Source organism: Leptonychotes weddellii, chromosome 6 (genome assembly GCF_054177405.1).
Source record: "Leptonychotes weddellii isolate Sample4059 chromosome 6, ASM5417740v2, whole genome shotgun sequence".
Classification (NCBI taxonomy): domain Eukaryota; kingdom Metazoa; phylum Chordata; class Mammalia; order Carnivora; family Phocidae; genus Leptonychotes; species Leptonychotes weddellii.
Genome location: NC_138374.1, coordinates 71,130,848 through 71,155,194, shown reverse-complemented (window position 1 = coordinate 71,155,194; position 24,347 = coordinate 71,130,848). Strand labels below are relative to the sequence as shown.

At 49.5% G+C, this 24,347-nt stretch overlaps 1 protein-coding gene across 9 annotated transcripts in view; it reads right to left on the bottom strand.

Moving 5' to 3' along the window:
* SGMS1 (sphingomyelin synthase 1) overlaps positions 1-24,347 on the bottom strand; it is a 235,432-nt gene that overhangs the window by 196,296 nt on the left and 14,789 nt on the right. For 6 of the 9 annotated variants that reach the window (XM_081824387.1, XM_081824385.1, XM_081824393.1 and 3 more), the window contains one exon: positions 15,097-15,243. The exons of the other annotated variants lie outside the window; for them this stretch is intronic. The gene's annotated coding sequence lies outside the window, so the exon portion shown is untranslated. Of the gene's footprint in view, positions 1-15,096; positions 15,244-24,347 lie in introns of those variants that run through there. 9 annotated transcript variants of the gene reach the window in all.

The window sequence follows — 24,347 nt, the reverse complement described above, 5'->3', positions numbered from 1 at the left end:
ATCGAGCCCCGCATCGGGCTCCCTGCTCAGCGGGAAGCCTGCTTCTCCCTCTTCCACTCCCCCTGCTTGTGTTCCCTCTCTCGCTGTGTCTCTCTCAGTCAAATAAATAAATAAAATCTTTTTTTAAAAATGATTACGTATTAAAATACTTGGATGAAAGTTTGTACATGAGATCACGTTTTTATTTAGTGTTTGACACCGTTTTAATTACAAAAATAATCATACATGTTCAAGTTAAACATTCTAAGTAGTAAATCCCTGAGAAAGAATTCCAGGTACCTGGAGTTCAGCCACTTATAGCTAATCCACCTGAACCTTCCAAGGCCTTTCCAGGACTTTCCCTCGATGTTTACACAGTTTCTTTACTTAAGTGTTACTATGTTCCTGTATGTCCCATACAGGCTATCTGTCATACACTGTGCCCCCTGTCAATACTTTCCTTCACATCATTGTCATGGTTACAGCACCTTCCAATCAACAGATGAATTACAGAACCTATTTATCCAACCCCGCTTTGAGGGGCCACCTGGGCTGCTTCCAATGTTCAGTTTCAAACAGTGTTCATTCACTAAGCATTCTCAGAGCTGAATCTCTAGACACAGTGCTACTCATTTCCTTAGAAACTACTCTGAAGAGCAGGCTCACTGAGTCACAGGAAGGACACGTCGCTTCAGTGCGGCCCACAGGAGACCTCGTGGAGACAACGGCTGAGTCACATCAGTTCACATTGCTCTCAACTGTGGCTGAATTTCCCATCTGTTTCTGCTGCCCTCACTGTGAACCTAATTCTAATCTAGTTTTTTAAGATACTCAAATCCTGTAGTCTATGGGACATCCTTAGTTCAAGAAGCTATCTGGCTTATTAGCATAACCTCTGAGTCCTTTCTTAAAATAAGATCCGAAGCCATCCTGTCTGTTCATCCTTTTTTCTGTTCCTCAAGTTTTACCCACCTGTCCTTTCTCTGACACCTCTAACTCGATGACTGATACAGATCAGCAAGTATTCCAGAGCCGTTTTGATCCTGTCTGATCCTTAGAGTTCAAATCGTTTTTTCCTCCCCATGGGCACTTTATGGGCCACAAAGTGACTCCAGAAGGCCTGTGAGCCCCAAATCCCAACCCCCTCAGTGCTAAGGGCGGTGACTTGGAGGGTGCCAGGGCTAAAATCCTGGGTCCTCTGCCACCACCCCTCTCACGATGTGACCCCTAACTGACTCGGCTGCACCCTATCTGGTGGCACCACGCATCTGTGGGACAACAAGCAGCCAGTGACTCCTGAGCTGGACAGGAGCACCTGCTCAGGATTTTTCTAGCTCCTAACTCTCATCTACACCGGGCCCTTAGGAAGGGTGAAGCTGCACTGCAGAATCCAAGAACAGTACCTTCACTATCCGAGCACAGATGCCACCCAGGAAGCTGGCTTCAGCCATCTGTTTATCTTCCCAGCACCTGATTAACCTCATTCTGTGTCTATGAAGCCACACGGATTCAATACATTATCACACGGCTGGCCTATTCTCAAGGAAGGGCTGGACAAGATGCAGGGCCCCAGCATTTCTCATGGGGGACAATCCTTCAACACGTGAGGCTGTCCCCAAGACTGAGGGGCACTTAGCATCCCACACGCTCAGAACATGAAATGCTAATACACCGCCCCAATGTCATCATGACAACCACAAATGTCCTCATAGGTTTCTAGACACCTGCGTGTCCCCCACTGGGAACCCCCTTTTTCTCCTGGGTGAGATGGAACTGACACTTGGGAGAGGACAGAAAACCACACTAACCTGGACACAGAACTGTGCAGGGCAAGCTGTGAGTACCGTAAAGATTAAAGGAGACCGGGAAGGCTGAGGAACAGAGCAAGCTCTGTGTGTTGGCGGCGGAGGGGGGGGGGGCGCGCAAGGGGGTAACTTCTCGGGGGTCCGGTCCAGGGTTAAAGTTTGCCATGAAATGCTTTCTCGTCAACTTGCTGGGTTTCCCGTGCTTTAAGCTGATCACATGAGCTAATACAAGTGACCCACATTCTACACACTTGGCAATACCGACCTTTAAAACACTGTTCCTGCTGCTCCCCGCATCCTGGGCGTCCAGGGAGGGCAGGTAAACGGTGAGAGTGTGGATGAAGGTGAAGGACACGGCCAGCCTGCCCCAGCTGGCTGCGCCAGAGATCCACAGCAGAAGCTCTGCCCTGCCCTGCAGGACCCAGGAGGCCAGCCCCCCTGCCCGGCTCCTTTCCACCCACTGCAGCTGTGATCAAAGGGCCATTGTTCCCAGAGGGCCAGGGAACAATGCTCCTTGTTGATCTTCTCTGCTCCAGCTGACAAGGTCACTGGCTACTTTCACCCTCAGCCACAATCAATCTCCCCGCCTCTCACTGCACAGTGTTGGCCGGGCTAGGTTTTCTGACGTCACCTTTATGTGCAGGTGAGACTGAAAAGGTCAGCGAATGAGCCACCTTTTCTAGATCCCGTGGGACTCATGACATATCCTAGGGCTGTGGTTCTCAAACTTCTAGAACTTATTTAAAATGCAAAGAGCTTAGTTAAGATGCAGACTTCGGGCCCTGTTAGAGTTAAGTTGTGGGGGCAGGAAGCTGCAATTTCACCCCTGCCGGGTGTTCCTGAAACAGGTGACCCCCACGGGGGGCCCTCCGTGAAGAGCTGCCACAGAACCACAGTACGGAAAACAAAAAACAACACCTTCCTGACACTGACATCCGATCTCCCTGAAAGGCAGTCTTCACTAGCAAAAGGAAAAGTATAAACATCTAGTAAATATAAAAGAGAAATAAGCGATCAACTTAATTCGGAAAGAAAGTTAGTCCAGTCCCTACTGAAAGGCTCTTATGTAGATAGAAGTCAACGGGCCCTACAGCTTCCGTTGACAGGTAGCTGATTATGTGTTACATTAAAGCACCCTGAATGTAACTATACAACCTTACACTTGCACAAACATTACTAATTTTGCAATACTTCCTACTTTATCCTCATGAAAGATTATCTCACCTTACCATCGGATTATCTGCACCAGTCTGGCGGGCAAACTAAAGAGTCAACACAACGTGTCTGGAGATCGATACAGGAACCCAAGCATCTGGAATGTTCTGTCTTTTTCTGCTAGATTAGAAATGGCAGATAGATTTCATGTTGCATTCCAACTCAGATCCACAGACTGGACCCAGCCGCCCAGAGGCAGCCCGAGGAAAGCCAGCCCAGGGGAGGGGAGTGGTGGTAGATGAGGAAGGTCTGTAGTGAGCTCAGGTGAGAAAGGTGGTGGCATCTGAGCCCATGTATACTGGACATGCCACCTCTCAGAGTACTTGGAAGCACTTAAAATATTTATAAATACCACTGCTCCGGGGCGCCTGGGTGGCTCAGTCGTTAAGCGTCTGCCTTCGGCTCAGGTCATGATCCCAGGGTCCTGGGATCGAACCCCGCATCGGGCTCCCTGCTCTGCGGGAAGCCTGCTTCTCCCTCTCCCTCTGCCCCTGCTTGTGTTCCTTCTCTCGCTGTGTCTCTCTCTGTCAAATAAATAAAATCTTAAAAAAAAAAAAATACCACTGCTCCCATTCCCACCCTCACCAAATATGCTGAAGGGTCCGCCATATGCTGGATGGTATGCTGGGACTCAACAAAATCTTAAAAAGGAGGGAGGAAGTGGAAGTGAATGGCTCCAGAGGAACCAAACCCCAGCCACCACCACGGTGGGCCCACCGAGAGGGAGAGAGCCGGGCAATGCTGGGGAAGGCGGGCTTCAGCCAGGCCCCGCAGGGCTCAGAGGCGGTGTGACTATGATTCCAGCTGCCGATGGAAAAGCTGGGGGATGAAGGTGTGTGCTCTCCTTGGGGCGGGGGTGGGGCTGGGGGGAAGAATTACCAGATCTGCATTTCATAGAGAGGACGCAAAGGAGCCTCAGGGAGCGTGACCACACCGGGAGGACAGCAACAGAAGGGGACAAGTGGGGGGACCTGGGATGCTTTCTAGATCACCAGTGGCTTGATCTGGGAAAGCACACAGAGCAGAAGAGACAGGGACAAGACCGAGACCCGGTTCTGGCTGAGTGCTTCGGGCACGTTCTTGCAGCCACCCCACAAGGCAGGGGACCAACCAGAGGCGGAGACCTTCGAGAAGGTGTAAGATCTGAAACTCCCGGGCTGCAGGCACGGAGGAGGATGAGACCGAAAACACCCACTCACTGCCTTCTCCTTTCCAGCCTGGTTGCATTTTATACTAGTCATGCTGTTACACCTGTAAAGACTTCTTCCAGCAGAGACGTGTTCACGTAAATCTGATTTTCTAAATGACAGCACTTCTGGCAATTTTGTACCTCTTGTAACAACTTAATTCAAGCAATCAGAAAACTCCTGCTACTGAAAGCATTTCCTTAAGATCCTGCCTTTTCCTGCCTTGTTACATCTGGCACACCAGCAGAATTTCGTTGTTTTTCGGAGACCTCGACGTCAGCACGGAGGGCCCGGCCTGCATCGCGGCCTCGAGCACCGGCCTGCGTGGATGGTGAACACCAGCGCAGCGTGCGGCGTCATCTGTCACCCTGGAAGCTGCCCTCCATGGACACAAGACCAGGACGGGGGCCCAGATCTCGAAACTGGAATAAGGACGCTGCTCCCCGCTGAGCCACTCCCTCTGGGCTGCCTGGGAAGAAAAAGGCTCCTGTCAAACGCAATCGGGAGACGGGGTAGAGCCTCTGAAAGCCACGACCAGAACCAACCTGCAGGACTCATCTGCATAGGAAAAGGACTTTTATTCCGAGAGCTGATGTTCTCTTTTCTGATAAAACACAAATCTCCCAGGGAGAAGGCCCCAAAGCTGGCCGTTAATCACCTCTAGGACAGTTGCGGATTCTTCTCTGCCAACAGGGTTTAACAGGAAAAACTCATCCAAAGGTGGAAGAGGCTTCAGGTCCCACACCGCGGCCTGAAGTCACCCTTAAAATCCTCCCGCGGCCACCACGTCTCCCATGAGACTGTGATGGCACAGCTTCTGAGCTCCAGCTGCTGAGCTCGAGCTGGGGAGAGCCACACCCGACGGCTGCCACCCTTCCTTCTTCAAAGCCGCGCTCGGCACACCAGAGAGCGGTGTAAACAGCCTTTTCCAGGTTCTGTGCATCTCAAAATGGCCGGAAGCGTGTTCATTATTCTCCTTAAAATTACCTGTAAAAACTCAAAACGCCCTGACGCACACGTGTTTACAAACCACCGTTTTGAAGGGCTGCCACTCGCTTACTCTTAGATATCTGTTTCGGGATGGAGTGTGAGACGCCTGACAGACTGAGATAAAGAAGGAAAACTAGAACTTCTGACACCGCCAATCTGGGCGGAGAGTGGGAAATGTGCCTACCTGCCCGGCAAAACTAAAAGGGCAAGAGAGTGCGAATTTATGAGTAACATGAGTCAAAGTGCCACAAAGAAAAGTTTGCAAGAGAAGAGAAAAGCTATAAAGAGAATATATAAAACAGGTAAAATTGCATACAGTTGACCATTGAATATGGGTTTGAACTACTCGGGTCCACTTAACATGTGGATTATTTTCCATAAATACAGGACAGTACTGCAAATGTACTTTCTCTCCCTTAGGATTCTCTTTTTTTGTTTGTTTTATTTTATGTTATATTAATCACCATACATTACATCATTAGTTTTTGATTCTCTCTTGGGATTCTCTTAACCCTTTCTTTTCTCTAGCTCACTTTAGTGCATGAATACAGTATACATGTAACATACAAAATATATACTAATTGATTGTTTATGTTATCAGTAAGGCTTCTGGTCAACAGTAGGCTATTCGTAGTTAAGTTTTAGGAAGTCAAAACTTATATGTGGATTTTAAGCCATGTGGGGGATGGATTGGTGCCTCTAATCCTCATGCTGTTCAAAGGTCAATGTATTTTATATTTATATAAAATAGGAACGACATACATACCTATAATGTAGTATATACAATGTAGTATATGTCTACATTATATATGCATAATGTATTAACATGTACACTATAGGGGCGCCTTGGTGGCTCAGTCGTTAAGCATCTGACTTCGGCTCAGGTCATGATCCCAGGGTCCTGGGATGGAGCCCCGCATCGGGCTCCCTGCTCCGCGGGAAGCCTGCTTCTCCCTCTCCCACTCCCCCTGCTTATGTTCCCTCTCTCACTGTGTCTCGCTCTGTCAAATAAATAAATAAAATATTAAAAAAAAAAAACGTACAATATAAAACATATAATTGTTTATGTACATATTACATGTTATATAAAATATAAAAAGCTATATATCACCTATGACTTGTAAGTTAAATATATCATAATGATATATTTACGTCCCAGTTTTTGTCTGCTAGTTGGTTTTTATCTTTCAGCAACCATTCATGCAGATGTTTTTGTAATTATAACGTAATGCCAAGTGCAAACACAAGGTAAAGGGAGTTTTCTCTAATCTCCCAGCTTTTACTGTTTTTAGCATGCAACTTACCTGCTTTTCAGAGCAAAGGCATGCGGTCACTCTTCAGACTTGGACCCTCACCTCCCTCACACACCCGGGGTCTACATGCTCGTTCTCGAGCCAATTTTAACAAGTGACATGAGGCATCCACATGAGATCTGCCACAAGCCCAGCAGCGCAGGGGCCTAAAGTTAGCACCCAAACTAGCCCGGAGACCAAGTGCGGACTCTGCGCAGGGCAGTGAACATTTCAAGACAGACTTAGGTTTTCCCGTTACAGTGTGCTCATCTGGAAAAAAGGCTAGCAACACAGTCTACGAATGACCCTAGAGTCTGGGGCTGGTTCTCCCGTCTCTTGGCAGTCGTGGGAGGGGCAGAGGACAGAGGGACGGGACGCAGTGAGCCTCTGTACGTCTGCACAGCAGGCCTGAAGCTGGCTGGCAATTAAGTTATTTTTAAAAAGCCAAGGTGAGTCGATATACATGTTAATGTGTCTAGTTGGAGAACATTATTAACTGTTAGAACAAAGGGTTTGGGGGTAAAAAAACCTGCAAGTGAAACAGAAGAGAGTCCCAGTGATTGTAGGGAAAAGGAGTCTCCTTAGCGATTGTGACCTGCATGTGAGCGAGCCTCGGAAACAGGGGGGCCGATGCTTCCCTTCTGGAGCGGGCAGGGTGGCTAATGGGGTCTGAGGACAAAATAACTGGCACAGAGCCTCCACTCCAGCAGGTGGTAGATACGAACCAGTGACTCCCAAAGCTCCAAAGCCAAAGGTCCAAAAACGTCTGTGTGTTAAAACCACAAACTCAGTGACTGTGACCCAATGACCATGGCTGTGAGTAAACTTTTCAAGTACGTCTTTACACCAAAACATTTTTTCACTTGATTTGACTCCAAATGCCTTTTAAGACTAAAAAAAGAAACATGAAAGAAAAAATTCAAACTCAACACTGACTCAAGGGGGAACCACTGAAAGAATGGGCTTCTTCAGAGCCAGCCCCAGGGGAGGCACCCCCTGAACGTCCCGCACAAGAACCTGCTCCAAAGACTGTTCTGAGGACGAAAACACTCCCTCGGGGGTGTAGGTGATGTGCAAGCGTGCGGACGGGACACGCAGGAGCGTGACAACAGAAATGACAGGAGGGGACAGGTCTGGAAGGCCAGGGGCACCTGAAGCCTTTGTGAACGGACCTGCTCATCTTCGCGGCAACTGGAAGAACCTTCCTTGTCCCCAGTTCACAGGTGAGGCAGCTGCAGCCGGGGAGGGTGCGGGGCGAGCTGGGCCCACCAGAGAGGCAAGGAGCACGATGTTGCAGCCCCGGGCAACCTGAGCCCTCCACAAGGCCCTTCTGTATCAACCACGAAACACTCTTGGTCTGAGGAAGGGGAGCCAGCTTGCGGGCCTGCTTCACTTCATCTGCATGGGTGCCCATCTCTAAGACAGATTTTCAGCTGCAGCTGAGAGCTCCCTTTTTGCTCACATTCGGGTTTTTTTTTTCCCTTAATAGAAAATTTAAATCAAAAGCGCTTGCCACAAAGCTGAGACAGACAATATCAGGTCTAACTGCGAAGGCCAAGAGAAGCAAAAGTGAAATAGATCGTTCGTGCAACGATAAACTAAAATGCCACCTTGCAGTTCTGGAGCCTGAAGTGTTTTTGAAAATGTGAAGTAAGCCGGGGAAAGCAGAGAGCGTAACAGGGTCCGTCCTGGCTGATGGGAGGAGCACCTGCAGTGCACAGCACCTTGTTCTAGAAGGTGCTGTCCAGACGGGCCATAAGCCCCGGGGAGCAGGACGCCTTCTCATCCACCTGAGAGAGAAACACGGCACATGGGCCATTTCCCTTTAGAGCTCATTCCACTGAAACTATCTTCATCTCCCGCTCATGCCTGGTACCGTGGTTAAATTATTCATAGTTTCTGTCTGAAAAAGAGGAAGAGAGAAGCGAAATGCGCCCAGCCCTGGTGGCTTGTCTCACTCTAGGGAGAGAACGGTGTCTGTGTGCAGCATCAGTAAAATCTAGAACAGGGGACAAGACTAGCTCTGCGGCTGACACGGCAGCGTCGCTAACAAGCTCGGTCACAGTGCGGGCAGCCTCAGGGCCCGTCCGTCGCCGGCACACGAGGGAACCCCAGCGTTACAGCTGCACAGAGAGCCTTTACAAGTGTCCTCTTCAGGGGACGCCGGAGCGGCTCAGTCGGTGAAGTCTCTGCCTTCGGCTCAGGTCATGATCCCGGGGTCCTGGGATGGAGCCCCACATCGGGCTCCCTGCTCATCTGGGAGTCTGCTTCTCCCTCTGCCCTTCCCCACTGCTTGTGCGCTCTCTCTCTCTCTGTCTCTAATAAATAAAATCTTTAAAAAAAATAAATAAATACTTGAAATAACTCTTGAACAAAATGTGTGTCCACCCCATAGTGGGTGATGCTGTGCAGCACTGAGCTGCCCGAGGCTCCCAGCCAACAGGAACATGCCACCGGGGCACATGAGAGAGGGCGGTCTGGTTGACAAAGTGAATCCATGCTCACTCACAGGAGACGGCAGAGCTAGTCGCTGTTTCTGGTGAACCAAAGGCATGGATCCCAGCACTGGAGGCTGGCTGAACTGAACGACACAACAGGACTCCACCGCAGAATTCGTGTCCAAAATCATCTCAGGAGTAAAAAGAGCGATTTTAAAAGTTCAGGACATACCACAATTTGGCGACTATGCTTCCCTTATTATGAAATACGTAGATTACAGTAGAGTAGCATTGATCCCAATTACAAGCGAAAGAAATGACAAGTTTGAAATGCCGGCGACCAATGACAAACAAGCCAGTCGGTGTGCCCAGAACATCCCCTCCAACAGGCGTGGCTCAGCCAGTGTCTCCCTGTGCCATCACTGACCTCAGAAGCACTGCAACTTCTCAAATAAAACACCACCCAATGAGGTCCAAGCAGGAAGTTCAACAGGAAATAATTCTGAGATTGACTGGAGACTGCCTATGGAAACTAAATTAAAAATTCATATTGCATTGACCTGGAGCGTGTGACGTTCCATGGTGGGCAGAGCTCAGATTCAGCTTTGCCTCTTCGCCAAAACCAGGAGATGACACACGTTGGTAATGACAAGGCAGCAGAGATGTTTCAAGACGACCTTTCTTTTTTGATTAAGTTTACTGTTTGTAAGCAAACAAACTGCTTCGTCACTAATACCTCTGTTTCTTCCCCCGTTGTATATGCAGCTGCATACGCAGCCATCTTTGGTGAGCTAACAGGGTCCCCTGAGGGTCCCGCCTTGCCTTGCTCTTCCGGCAGGCACCCCCTTCTAGCAGTTTCCCAGGGAAGCAACTCCAAATTCTGTTCCCTCTATCTAATCTGTGTGTGGCTACAAAGCACCCCTTTTATTGGCTTTTACACACCCCTCCTGCCAAACACAGAGTCAGAAAGACCTGGCCCAGGTTTCGACACCAGTGCATCTGGCCCCAACCTTCTCCCCAGCCCTCAGCTCCCACCAGACTCCCCTAGTGCCCAGCCCTTGACTTACAAAGGCACACTGACTGCCCTCCCGCCCTGAAAGGCACACCAACCTGGAGAGCCAGCAAGCCCCTCCTGCTCCCACCGCTCCTCCTAAGACTCCTTCCCCAACTTTTACCTCTGCTCAGCCCCTTCACAGACACCCACTTGTCAGGGGCCTGCCCCTTCCCCCCACTTCATCCAACTACTAGGAGTTTGTAAGACAGAGAAATAGGCAGTCCTATCTCAGCCAGAAATTTCCAAAATTAACTTTGGCCCCAGCTCCTTGGAGAAATGGCTGATTCCAGGGCTGGAGCAGGAAATACTCAAGATGAGCCCAAAGCATCTCGTAGGGCCAGAAAGAATACTAACGTGCCCATGTGTGTGCACACCTATGAGCACACACACGCACACACACAACCATGGGAGCATGTCTGAGGACACAGGAGCCAACTGAGAGAGCTCCCAATGACCAAGGACAACGTGAACATCAATTACATGGCCACGAGTCCATGCTGCTACAACCGACTATGTAATGCTCCGCCCTCAAGAAAGTGCAGCCTCACTCTCTGGTCCTTATGGATGCACCACACACAGTGACTTCCTTCCAGAGAGGAGCATATGGAAAGGGAAAGAAGAAGTCATTTGACAGTGGGGACACATGACAAACACGATCTCAGCCAGGCGAGGGATGTCAGCCCCAACAGCGGTAAGTCACGCTGACCCTATGTACCATAGATATGGTGAAAACGGCGTTTCACCTCTGCGGTCTTCCTCAGAGAAACCCACAGCCCCAATCTAATTGGGGGAAAACATCAGACATATCCTGGTTGAGAGACGGTCTACAAAACATACAAAACACCTGACTAGTTCTCCTCAAAACAATCAAGGTCATCAAAACTGATGTCTGAGGAACGACCAGGAGGCTGAGGAGACAGGTGTGGCGACGTGAAGGGGATCCCAGGACCCAGAAGGGACGTGAGGCAAATCGGAGTGAAATATGGCTTCACTTACTCATCACGTACCTGGACCACTAGTTACAACAAGCGTACGGGCTGATGTGCGATGTTAACAGAATGGAAGCTGGGTTTGGGGAATGAGAACTGCCTGTACTATCTTGCCAACTTTTCTCTAAATCTAAAACTATTCTAAAATTAAGTTTATTTTTAGAAATTATCTCTGGCTCCTTCATCTCCCTACCCCACAACCAGGCTGGAGGCTGAAGCGTCCTTCTGTTCCCTCCTCCCCCGTTTTCGGGGCCACGGTCCTTCCTGGGCCTTGTGTTCTCCGATCCATCCTCCACACAGGTGCGGAAGGAAGCTTTTGAACACACAAACCTGAGGATAACACCTCCCCGATCAAAGCCCTTCAACAGTTCCCGCTTACCCCGATCAAGGTTGGTCAACTTTTTCTGTTATCGGTCCAGAGAGGACATATTTTAAGCTCAGCAAGCCTACCCTATTCTGCCATGTGCAATATATAAACAAGTGGCCCATGTTTCAATAAAACTTTATAAACACAGGCAGAGGACTGGATTTGGCCCAAAGGCCATAACTAGCATATCAACCCCTGGCCTAGAAAGTCAAGTCCAAACTCCTTAGACAGGCATTCAAGGCATGATCCACATGACCCTAAACCTTCTCTCCTCCTTCCTCGGGTTATGTGATCTGCTCCCACGTGGATGCACTCCCCGATTCCCCTCAACCTGCAGGACTCAGGGCCCCTCCTCCTTGAAGAGTCTTCCAATCATTCCGTGTCCAAACAACTTCTCCCTGATCAAAACTCAGGGCATACCTGGACACCTACAACTCACCTGGTACAACACTAGCTAAATCATTAGAAATCATATATTATTGCTTAATTTTGTATATTTGCGTTAGTTCTGTTCTTTCCAGTCAATTCCAAGCATGTTTAAGTTATTAAGTAACACAAAGTCAGTTAAGACACACTCCATGCCTTCAAAGACCAGCAGACAATAAGTACTTCCTAAAGCTTGTTCGCAGTACTCAGGACATACTAAGAGGTGCACCCTCTACTCAGAAGCGTTCTGTAATCAACAAAGTCTGAGGGATCCTGGGTTCAACGAGGTTAAGCAGCTTTCCTTGCCAGAAGAATTTCCAAGCCTGCACCGTACACTGTGAATCTCCTTAAGAGAGATATTTTACACACTCACTCTCAAATCTGTTTGGCTTGGCTATGGAGTTTTTCCACATTTTTAGCATCTGTGTCCTGCAGAACAATTAGGAGAGTGTTGAAATTAAGTATAGTCCTACAAGGTGGACTGAAAGTTCTAATTCTTTCTATTTGTCACTGTGGTGGGCTGAATAATGCCCCACCAAAAAAGTTACCCAGTTCCTAATCCCTGCAATCTAGGATGCTGCCTTAAATGGCCAAAAAAAAAAAAAGGAAAGGAAAAGAAAAAGGACTTTGCAGATGTGATTAAGTGAAAGATCCTGAGATGGGGAAATTATCAGGATGGACCTTAAATACTATCAAAGGTGTCCTTACAAGAAGGAGGCACAGGGTGTTTATCCTGTGACTCAGCTGTCTCATCTGTAAAATGGGGCTTTGGGAATCAGATGAGGTCATGTAAAAAGCACTTCGTACAGTTCCTGACATATAAACATTTGCTGCATGAAAACCATTAACATATTATTATGTTACAGTATTAGTATATTATTATGTTATAGTATTATTGCTATTCAGAGGCCCCAAAAAATCCACTTTCACCCCAAGCCAAATCTCATATTCTTTTATTCCCAGATTGGCAAACTACACATCTTTACCTAATTTCTGGCTTAGGACATTTGAAATTACCTCAGCAAGGTAAGGCAGGTGGGTGGAAATGTTCATGCAGAGCTTTTGGTTCCTGATTAGCAACATACTTCGTTAGCCATTAGTTGAAGAGAGCCAAAGGGAGGATTGACATAAGAAGAGAGAAAGATTTTGAAAGAGGATATGGGAAAAGTCATAGCACCCTCGCTATTCTTCTGGACGTCACGATCCAGAATTCTTTTTTTTTTTTTTAAAGATTTTATTTATTTATATGACAGAGAGAGACAGCGAGAACAGGAACAGAAGCAAGGGGAGTGGGAGAGGGAGAAGCAGGCTTCCCGCTGAGCAGGGAGCCCGACACGGGACTCGATCCCAGGACCCTGGGATCATGACCCGAGCCGAAGGCAGACGCTTAACGACTGAGCCACCCAGGCGCCCACGATCCAGAATTCTTGAGAAACCTGTGGCTCTGTAAGCTAATGTGGATGTTCTCTAGAATCCTGGTGAAGTAGGATGGGCATTGAAGCACTTATGGAGTTTGTGCAGAAGACAGCAGTAGATACCTCAGGAAAAATGACCAAGACCTTCTCAGGATGCTAGAACTAAGAACCTCCAACAGCGGTGAAAAAAGACACCTTCCCTTGTGGGGGCTGTCCCCGGCAGACGGGGTCCTTACTAACACAGCATAAGAGACAGATGACAGATGGATGGGGATCTCCCTCCCTCAGCAAGAATCACAACAAGAGTTGCCAGGTCACATAAGGCAGAGATGAAAAAAGAGCGACAACACAACCCACAAATTCCCCACCCGGCCCAGCCCTAAATGCCAGCCCCCCCGTCACTCTACGAGCAGTGGCCACGAAGCTACGGCAAAGGCTGGGAGGCAGCCAGCAGAGATCCGCACCAGGCCTGAAAGGCCCTGAAAGGTCTGGAGTCACCCTTGGAGCCACAGAGAATAGCAGGGACCTAGCAAGAAGCACAGAGAGTAGGGGTCTCAGAGCACAGCTCGTGGGAGTTCAGAATCCTACACTGTGACTGCAGCCTCAGCTGTCGGACCCCAGGCAAGTGAGGGGCTGTGGAAGCAGGGGTCACACTAACCAGTTATGGTAGAAACACTACTTACAGGGCTGCAGAAGAAAATCAAGGTAAGTCGCACTTCTGGCCATACTCAAGACAGAGAGAGAGAACAACACCCACCTCGCGGTGACAGATGTGAACACACAATCACACAGCACGCGTGTTAGTAAACACACAAGGCCAAGCTGTCCTGTCTGCCCATCAGGGAAAGACCATTCTGGGACACACCAAAACCTCACGAAAGACTGCAAATTCAGACAAGCAGGCTTAAAATAGTGAAACATTGAATGTTAGGGATTTTTAAGAAGCACCTTCTTTATTTTTAAATTTTAAAATAGAGGTGGTAAACCCAAATGCCCGTGAAGCCGGGCATGAAAGGGAAATGGTTACAGAGGGCAGATCTGCAAAACCAGCAGGCGCACATCTCACCCGGGAAGGCAGCCCCCTCCCAGGCCCAGCCAGCGGCAGCCCCGGGCAGCGGGGGGTACAGCAGCCGGCTGCCGCGGCCCCTGGGCGGACCGCGAGCTGGTGCCAGGGCCGCCCCCCTGCACAGCCCAGTTAGAGAATCACAAAACCACTGAGCGCCTGGCTGCTCTTCTTTTAGGATTATGAAAGTCATATAACCGCATAAAACGTAGTTCTGAGGAATATAAATGAAAGAGTGAAGTCCTTCCCTTCTACTCCCCTAATTGTTACCAGATTAGATCATTATGTATCCTTTTTCTAGACACACAAAATGTTCTAGGAGTTGCTTTTCTCACTCAACAATATGTCACAGACATCCTTCCACATGAGTACATTCAGATCGATCGCTGGTTTGGGTTTGGGGTTTTTTGGTAGTTTCTGTTTTGTTTTGGTTTTTGGGTTTTGTTTTTTGCCAAACGCAGAGTTAGAGTACAAAATTTCAGGGCTGGTAGATGATGGGAGAGCCTCTCAGTCAATCCCTTTCACTCACCAGATGGGGTCCCCAGAGGTCCTAGACATGGCTAGCCACACAGGAAAGAACTCTGCTCCCTGCCCCCCCACCCCCCGCCACAGGGCCAGGCCAGCAGGTGTCACCAGCATACTGCCCTCATCTTTGCTTTCCAGAAGAGCGGAGCCAAAAGGCCAAGCTTCCCACTTGGCCGGTGAGAAGGAGATATAATTAGCTTAGAGCAAAGTAATGGACTGTAATCAGTAAAGACCCTCACATCCAGCCATTTTTTTTTTTAATTAGCAAATATCTAGAATCATTCTAAATCCATCCAGGTTACTAAATTAGAATTCATTAGCAGTCATATTCCACGTATTTCCAAAACATACTTGAAGTGGAGTTAACTCAGATTTTCATGAAGTTCACCCTTTCCTGACTCGAGGCGTGAAAGAAACGGCCGGCCAGCACGGGCGAGTCCAGGGCTGGGTCCAGTGGGATAAGGGATGTGGCTGGAGCCTCCGTGTCAGAGACCACCCCTAGGAAAGGACACGTTTATTAAAAGGAAGAACTGCAAACTTCATATTTTAAAATACTAGTTCTCTTAGTGAATCAAGGTACTGAAAAGCTAATTAAGTATTCAGACCTTCAGAAACTCCAGTTTAGCTCCCAGATATAGAAAGATCTCTCTATCTAAAGATATAAACTCCCTGGAGGCCAAAGCCTCCCTGCAGCTAACTTCTGAAACATTTTAGGAAACTTGACCTCAAATTAAAAACAGCATTTCAGCAAGGGCTACTTGGAGGCTTTGAGAAACTGCATTTCAGATAAACACAAACTGCAGAGGTAAGTTATTCTTTTATCCTATTAATATAATTGCTTTATAAAAGAAACGTCTAGGTGTGTTTTTTTCTGGTATTCCTTATCTCAACTAAATGGGAAGAACCATCTACCTCTTGGCAAGCTAGAACTGGAATATTCCAGATTGCTTCCCTTTTCCCTCCCATTCTAAAAGGAAGATCCATCAGGAGTCTGTCCACCCTTGCTCCCCTGTCTCAGGTTCTCAGCAAATCTCAGAGAGACCGTGGCAATCACCTCTTGACTCATTCTCAGCCACCAATCTTTCCCCTCTCCCACCTGTTCCCCAAAAAACTGCCCTAGTGTTCTCAGTTACTCATCTGACAAATACTTGCAGAGCCCCTGCTAGGTAGGCAACAGGCACCGTCCAGCACTGAGGACCAAGCAGGGTGCACCACCGACTCCCCGCCCTCAGGACCACCCCGGAGTGCTGTGGGAGAAGTGATCTGTGCCACGGGGAGAAAGCAAGCAGGCAGGGGAACAGGGAGTGCTCGGGGCTTGGTTGTTCTATCTAAGCGGTCGGCCAAGGTCTCATTCCCAAGGGGACATGTGAGCATCTTCTCAGGGAGGGAAGGTGACAAACGTGGCGGGCAGAGCGTTCCAGATGGGGAGGACAATGGGTGCTCCCAGGAGCACGTGCCCGTGCATATGAGGACAGCGGGGGGCCAGAGTAGCCCCGCACAGTGCACAGAGGGACACTCTCAGCAGTGCAAGCAGAGAGGACAGACTCCAGGCGCTCGTCAGGAGGGACATGGGGACAGAGGGTGCATGCACTAACTCCTTCCCAGAATCTCTTGGGAAGTTTACAGATCTTCAGTATCCTGAGAAAAATGAGTCAAGAAATAGGGGGAAAGGGTTATAATTCTCCTACTTGCTTAGCAATCAACATAGAATTCACTCAACATCAAGTGCAAAGCCAAGAGTAGGAAATGCTGGTGTGCAGAGGTGAAGTTGTTAAGGTGAAGGCTGCTATTTTCGTGAACTGGACCAGGAGCTCGGAGAAGAGAAGCTGCCCAATCCAATCACCCAGGCTTGCTTGTAGCTGATACTGGGTGCTAAGTGTGTGTTCAGAGTCCCGTCTGCTGCCAATGCTGAGTCCCTCTTGCAAATAAAGTTAATATTAAGAAACTATACATAGCATGCTTGATATAAATCCTGACTCTGTGTAGTGCTGTTAATCTTGCTAGAAGATCCAAATGTTAACATCATGCAAACACTACCAGATAATATTCAGAAGCATTTTCCAGTGTTTGAATATTCCATATAAATAGTTCTCTGTAAACAGTACTAAACTTAGTGCTTCTCATTAAACATGTTTGTAGATATTCATAATAATAAGGTAAAGAATAACAAAAATGTTGGAAGTATTTTAAGATAAAGTAAATCAATTAGCTTTTGTGCTAGATACATTTTAAATGTTGTAAAAATTTTTAATAAAAAGAGGAAATTTTTAAGAGGGAAATGTGCTTTAACAGAAAAAATGCAAAGAAAAGATGTAAATGTCATAGAAATCACACCCTGGTCTAAAATCTGAACCGGGGGGGGGCGGGGGGGAAGGAAAAAAAAAAAACACTTCAACAGCAAAACCAAATGAAGGCAACCAGAAAAATAATTTCACTGTTAAAAAAAGGCAATGAGTTTCTATGAGCTTCGGGAGCCCAAATGTTTTCTAACAAGCAGTAAGCAGGCCTGCCTGTTGCTCTGGAGACGCTATCTTTATCCTCCAAGGCCATTCACTGTACAAACAACAGAAACCAGGGCCTCTGCTCAGCAGAGAAGCCACGGGGACCTGCTTCCCCACCACAGGCCGACTGACACGGGCAGACAGAGGGAGGGAGAGTGTGGAAGCTGGTGGCTTTCGAGGTTACAGAAGTCATCAGCATAGCCTTACTAAGCCAGTCCCCTTACCCTTCCTTATACAATGCTCACAGCCACGCTGAGACACAGGTACTATCCTCACCCCCTCCCATCCTCCAAACGAGGAAACTGAGGCACAGAGAAATCACGTACTCGTCACACAGCTACTAAGTGGTGGAGTGAGAGCCCACCGCGGACATTGGGCTCTGGATCCACACTAGCAGCCCCCACTGCCTCTGTGCTTCTTCAACTGGACCCGAAGACTTCAGAGTACAACTGGCGATTTCTACATGCTCATGGTTCAGTGAACTCCCAATAACGTCATCATCATCGTCGTTACTGTTTATCTGCTTATATGAAGGACACTGTATTAAAAAGCACCATATAAGCTTCCCCCCGATGTGCTAAATCTAATTCCCAGGCTGGAATCTTCCCCATCGAATCCACAAAAAATAACCACGTTATCCCAGGCTGCTGACACTTCATACCTGCACTATCCCAGATGAGCAACATGGAACGAGCCAAACACCATGACGGAAAACAGCATCTGGCGTCTTCTTCCTGTTAACTGGAGAACTGGGCTCTGTCGGTGCTCAAGGACATGAAATTTTAAGGCTTTGGACCTAAGAATATTCCCCACTTCGGTGTTAAGTACATACTGGTATGAAAACCGTCAAGGACTATCCCACACCGGTCCGTTCGGACGACACCCAGAACCAGGAATTCTGAGCGGAAAGAGACCAGGATGCTGAGGGAAAGTGGTGAACACACCGCAGGGGGGACATCACAGATCCAAGAGCCATTACTGAAACTCTACGGGTTGGACAAGAAAGACCCCAAATCCTGTTTCATTTGCCATACATGATCTTTTACTTCAACCTGCCTTTGCCTCTTGAAGCAACATCGGTATCCAGACCACCAACCGTACCCCCACACAGCCCACCCCCACTCCCTTGCGGTCAAGCATCGTCTGTGCGTGGCGGCATCTGTAATCCCATCCACAGAGGCAGCCACCTGCACTGATACCCAGGCTGCTTCGGGAGGGAAGGAGAAAGGGAGAAAGCAGGGAATTCAGCGCCCACCCCCCCCCCCCCCCGCCTATCCCTGAATACAGGAGATCTAGGAGACCTGTACTAGAAATAACCCCACCTCACTGGTAAGGATACTGAACCCAAAGAAGGTAAGTAGGCTGTCCAAGGTCGTACAGGACTGAGCATGAACTGCTGCCCTGTACTCTCAGGCTATGATCATCGGATTTTAGCGGGTCGTCTCGCCAGGCAGAGCCTGCCCGAAGAGCACAGGAAATAGCTCCACCCGCAGGGAAGAACCAGGCTCCTCGTGGAGTGAGCTCTGGGCAGATAGCACAGCCTCGAGCGGGTGTTTACTAGCACGCAGGAGCTAGAATATATACTGTGCGTGTCCCATCACTTACAAGTGCCTACCATCAAAATCCATTGTCTCCTGTGTACAACTGTAAGAAATGTCACGTCAACTATGGAAACGGAGAGAAGCTTCTTTTCCTTAAACCTCTTAAAATAAGAAAAGGTGTCGAAGGGAAAGAAAGCAAAGAAAGCGGGGAGAAGAGCCCAAGCAGGAAGGTGGCTTCCTAGTGGGACCTTCGGTCCTTCCTCCGAGCTGTGATGCGCGCCCAGATTCACACGGAGGCAGGTACACATTGTGTGTATGTTATGTTTTGTGTCTTTTCTGACTCTGGCAACACAACTGTCAGGTCCTCACGCCAGGCACCGAGGACAGCAAGGAGGGCAGGTCAGCCCGATCAGCAGAGAGAAGCCCCCTGCGCACGTTCCTGGCAGCCCGGCCCTTCCGGCAAGAGAGCCGACAGCAGGGACCCGAAGAGCAGCATTCCCCTTGACCGAGCACAATCCTATTCCCCTGACACCATGCAGTCCTTTCAGGGCATTTCCGTCCACTCTTCGTGTCTTGTTATTCACTTGTTATTCAAGAAGAGTCCCTCAGCACCGAGGCGAAGCAGAGGTTTGTAATTTTAGCACTTATGTTGGGCAGACATAAAGTTTTAAATCCATAGTCTAAGAACCAGTTAACCGGTACGGTCGACAGGGATAAAATAGAATGAGGAGATAAAAGACCCGCTTTCTGAACCTTGGACTAGTTATGCAACCTTGGGCAAATCAGACTTTCTCCAGGTCTGTGTCTTCACCGGCGCTACGGCCTGTGGGTGCATCCTGTGCACTGGGCACCCGTCAAGCATTCTGCACATACCGGCTCCTGATGATCCCACAATGCTGTGCAGTCGGTATCACCACCTGCGCCTCACAGCTGAGAAAACCGAAGCCCGAAGTTAAACATCTGGCCTCAAATGGCAGAGTGAGAATACAACACAGGCCATGTGGGTCCCGCACGCACTACAGCAGCAGAGGGCCTCTGGGATTCCTTCCGGCTTCACCCTCCACAAGTCCCGGATTCTAGGAATGAGCTGTGCTCCATGGGTCACGTTCGTGCCAGGTTTTTGTAGCTGCTCAGTACCCTTCACAAATAACAAAGCCTTAATCTTCGAACACGGGAAGATTTAAAGCAGCCACCAAAAACCCTGACTTTAATAAAAGGTCACCCTGAAGTGAGCTAAAAATGCATTCGGCGTTTCAAATGCTCCTTGACTATCCCACTCTCGGTTGATGTGGGAAGAACTAAGTTATTAGCTAAATTGAAAGGCGGATGGATGCAAGTCCGAGGAAGGTTTTGCTTTTGGAACAACTGAGACTAGAAATATGCCCACAGCCAGTTTCAAGGCTCATTAACAGCCGATGGACCTCTCCCCACCGAGGACCCCAGGAAGTTTACCTTCCACTCTACTCCCAGACAAAACAGGGAAGGAGAGCCTGCAGAGAGCTCCTGGAGAGCCTGTCTTCATCTGGGTTCAGAACATTTCACAGAAAGGACGAGCTAAAATCTGAGACTCTGGCACAGAGTGTGAAAAACCCACCCTAGTTCATGTGCATTTCTTTTTTATAGATCACATTTGAGGCCCACCCTTTCTTCTTTCAAAGTCTCTCCCTGATCCAACTCAACCCTCATCCAAATGCATGGATGAAACGACGACTTTTGCGATCAGAGATTCTAGGGCTCCACTGTGCACAAAGTTGAACTGTCTCGTTAAAATGCAGATTCCTGGCCTCCACACCCATCGGTTATGGTTCAATGGGTCCGGTATGAGACTCAGGAAGCTCTATTTCTGATACACACTCCCCCCCCGTACACACCTGCACGTGCACCCGCCCCACCTCTGCCTGGAGCCCCTCCCCCTCCCACTTCCCATGCTCCACACCAAGCAGAGGCTGCAAAGGCAAAATCACAGCCTAGAGGATGTCCCCATCCTGCCTAGGAACAGGTGCGTCTTCTCTGCCCCCTTCCTTGTGCATCTGCCCACTGTTCCCAGCGCTCCACCCTCGAAGCTCTGATCCGGTCAGTGCGGCGGCCCTGATTAGGGGAGCTCCAGCTCTACCCGTCCCCAGGAAACCTCAGCAGCTACATCCCCCCTCCCGGTATCAGGGCGATAAGTCTGCAGGGCAGGTGGAGGCCCCCTGGCCATCGCTGCGTCTGAACCCTCATTCTCCAGCATTCTCTGGCATGCCCGCACACGGCGCCTGCAGGAAGGCCTTCCATCCCCAGGCTAGGCGGCTCCATGGCCACTGCAGTGATCGTCATTCAGCGAGAGCAAGGTACGACGAAACAGACTTCTATAAAACACCAAGACACTGAAAACCAACTTAAATCGTCTTGCATAAGAGGCTCTTTCTATGGAGCTGATCTCCTATGCCATCAGTCCCATAGTGACCGGGGTTTCGGTTCCCAGGATCCGCGGGCGCAGGGTTTCTGATTACACTTGCGTCTGCTTCGGAGCACAGGCACGGACAGCCCGCCTCCAAGTGCCACAGGCGGCACCGCTGACAGGTCCCGGGGCTCTCACGCCGGCCCTGGAACACTGGGCCTGCCAACAAGAGGGCCACAGGAGGCTGTGAGACTCCGGGCCTCAGGCCAAGCACGAGAACCCGTGGTCCAACCAGACATCAATGCACCACAGCAGACCCCTGCACCCACACACCTTCCTGCTCTTGCCACCTGAGCCCGAACCCGAGTGCTTACGACAGCCTGGACAGGGCGTTTAGAACTCTGGCTTTCCTGAACCCAGGGAACAGCATGCGGTTAGAGACCCACGCAGGAGGAAGGGATCTGGCACCGTGTGAAACAGACAACACACACCACCAGGAAGAGAGCAGTGTGTAAGTCAGGGCTGTGCTCACTTCTGGGGGGAAAGGGCACGCACACCTCTAGAGGGCTGGGAAAGGTCTACTTCTTAACCTGGGAGGCGGAAACCAGGATTTACTTGGTGACGGTGAATTTCTGTTCTATGTACTCTAATGGACGTGCACCATTTTTTTAAACCCTAAATAGGGCTTTACAGCAAGCCCAGTGCTCTGTCGATACTCTTGGGGCCTGCCCGTCCCCGGGCACCTGGCTCATGGGGCGCAGGGGAGGGGTTAGCGCACTACCTTCTTCTTGCCCTCGATGGACTTTCGACGGTGTTTACCCTTTACAGCTTTCCCTAGCTTTCTGGTAAATAAGCATGGTGCTTACGTACTGTTGCCCTACCCTTCCCTCCTCTCCGAAATGAGCACTGAAGGGCAGCAACTGTCCCATTCAGTACCCGTGGGCTTAGCCCAGGGCCTGGCACCCAGCAGAGACACAGGAGATATCTGTAGGACACACGAAAACAAGAGTCATCCTCTCAAAACCGTGCCATAAGAAGACACATAAGACCCCGTGTCCCATACCGTCCACGCAGATGCCAGGCAATCAGCAGCAGCAAAGCCAATGGCCGTGTCATCTGCTACAGGGCAGCACAGCCTTCCCCCACCTCTGCTGGTGACCGATAGGCCACACGCGCCAGGCTGGAGATGAGAAAGGCCTCTTCAACGCTGCCAAGTATGTTGCATCAAAGATACACCTGGAGGGGCGCCTGGGGGGCTCAGCCTTAACCGTCTGCCTTCAGCTCAGGTCATGGTCCCAGGGTCCTGGCATCGAACCCCGCATCGGGCTCCCTGCTCGGCGGGAAGCCTGCTTCTCCCTCTCCCACTCCCCCTGCTTGTGTTCCCTCTCTCACTGTGTCTGTCAAATAAATAAATAAAATCTTTAAAAAAAAAAAAATACACCTGGATAAGCAGCAGTTCAGGGCATGGATTTGGGCGTCAGGCATAAGCCGATTACCATCTCAGCTCTACCACTGACCAAGCAAGTAACGCCGTGAATGCCTCGTTCTGCCAGCAGGTGCCACGGGCTGGGAACGGCACCTGACTCCGGAGCCTCGAGCTGGCCTCGCCGACTCTGTCTTCTTCCTCTTCCTCTGGGAGGGATGCAGGAGTTAACCTGCCGCAGCGTCCAGCACCTTGTCTCCACACTGGGGTTTCCTCGTCCATGGGTGAGCGCTGGTGGGATGGGAGCCCACCTGTCACAGATGCTGAGAGGAAGCCGGGATGTCCCCCCGCGCCCCCCACCCCGCCGGCACCCAGTGTGTGCGCGCATCCCCGAGGCTGCCACCATCAGATGCTCCCACTCAGGGCTCTGAATCTGCAGCAAATGACACAAAGGGCCAGGGACAGAGAAGGCGGCCACCGAGTGACACAGACAGGCCTGTCCAGCTGGGCCTGGCTGCCATCAGCAGGTGCATCCTCACTGGGGTGTCCACAGCATGGTGGTGGCTCTCCTCCCGTGGTACAGTCTTTGCTCGGGTTCTGACCACCCAGCCGCCTTTGGTAACTGCTGGATATTCTTCCAACAAATGCTTTTTCTGCTCAAGCTCTTATTTGCAACCAAGACCACATGGACCGAGGCTGGAAAATTCTGACAACCTCTGGTTTTCGGAAGTGTAAGAGGAGGACAAAAATAAAACATCAAAAGCAGCTAAACCAGAGAAGTGATAGCTCAGAAAATGAGACTTAGCAAAGATTCACACTGCAAAAGTGGTATTGCACGCGTTTGCCTCGTCTTTCTTCTATTACCCTGACCTTCCTGACAGCGCCCTCGTTTCTGCAAATAGACACTTCCTCTGTTCGCTTGACCCAGCAGAGGAAACTACGACCAGAAAACAGATCGATTTTCTTTGGGCTACTCTGTCAACAGCTTCTTCTGTTCTCGAATTTCTCTGATTCTTGGAAACCAGAAGACCGCAGATTACTAGACTCCTTAGCATTCACAGCAGTTTAACCAACGTTTATTAAAGGTCCACTGCGTGCAAGGCATTTGTAGCTTGAAGTCGTAACAAACGGAGAGAGTACAATTCAAATCCAACTGACCCATCTGTAATTCAGGCTTGAGAATTTTATTTCTAAATGTAAAACACCCAGGTGATTATTTTGTGAGTATTCTGGGTTCTACAGAATATACTCTAGTAGCACAAAACCAAGAGGCTCAGCTCTGCGAGATGGCCTACTGCCAGAAGCAAACCACACACAGGTTCTGTCTGGCATTAAGGCTTTTAATCAGTTCCTTAAAACTCTGGATTTCTATTAGGGTTGGAAGACCTGGCCCCCCACCCCCCACGCAGGCCACCATATGGTGACACGGGGCATGTTCCAGCAGCGTCTGCTCCTGGGTAAGGGTCACGCGGCTTTCCAATGGGTCACAGGGCCCAGGCTCCGCGATCGTTTAATATCCAACCTACTTCGCTGACGTGTCACCTGCCTGGCCCCCAGAGGCACTCGACTTTGGGATTCCTGCTTCAGATGCATCACAAAGTGGGCTTTAAAAAACAGATGCACAAGCAAAGGAAACAGTCAACAAAACCAAAAGACAACCGACAGAATGGGAGAAGATATTTGCAAATGACATATCAGATAAAGGGCTAATATCCAAAATCTATAAAGAACTTATCAAACTCAACACCCAAAGAACA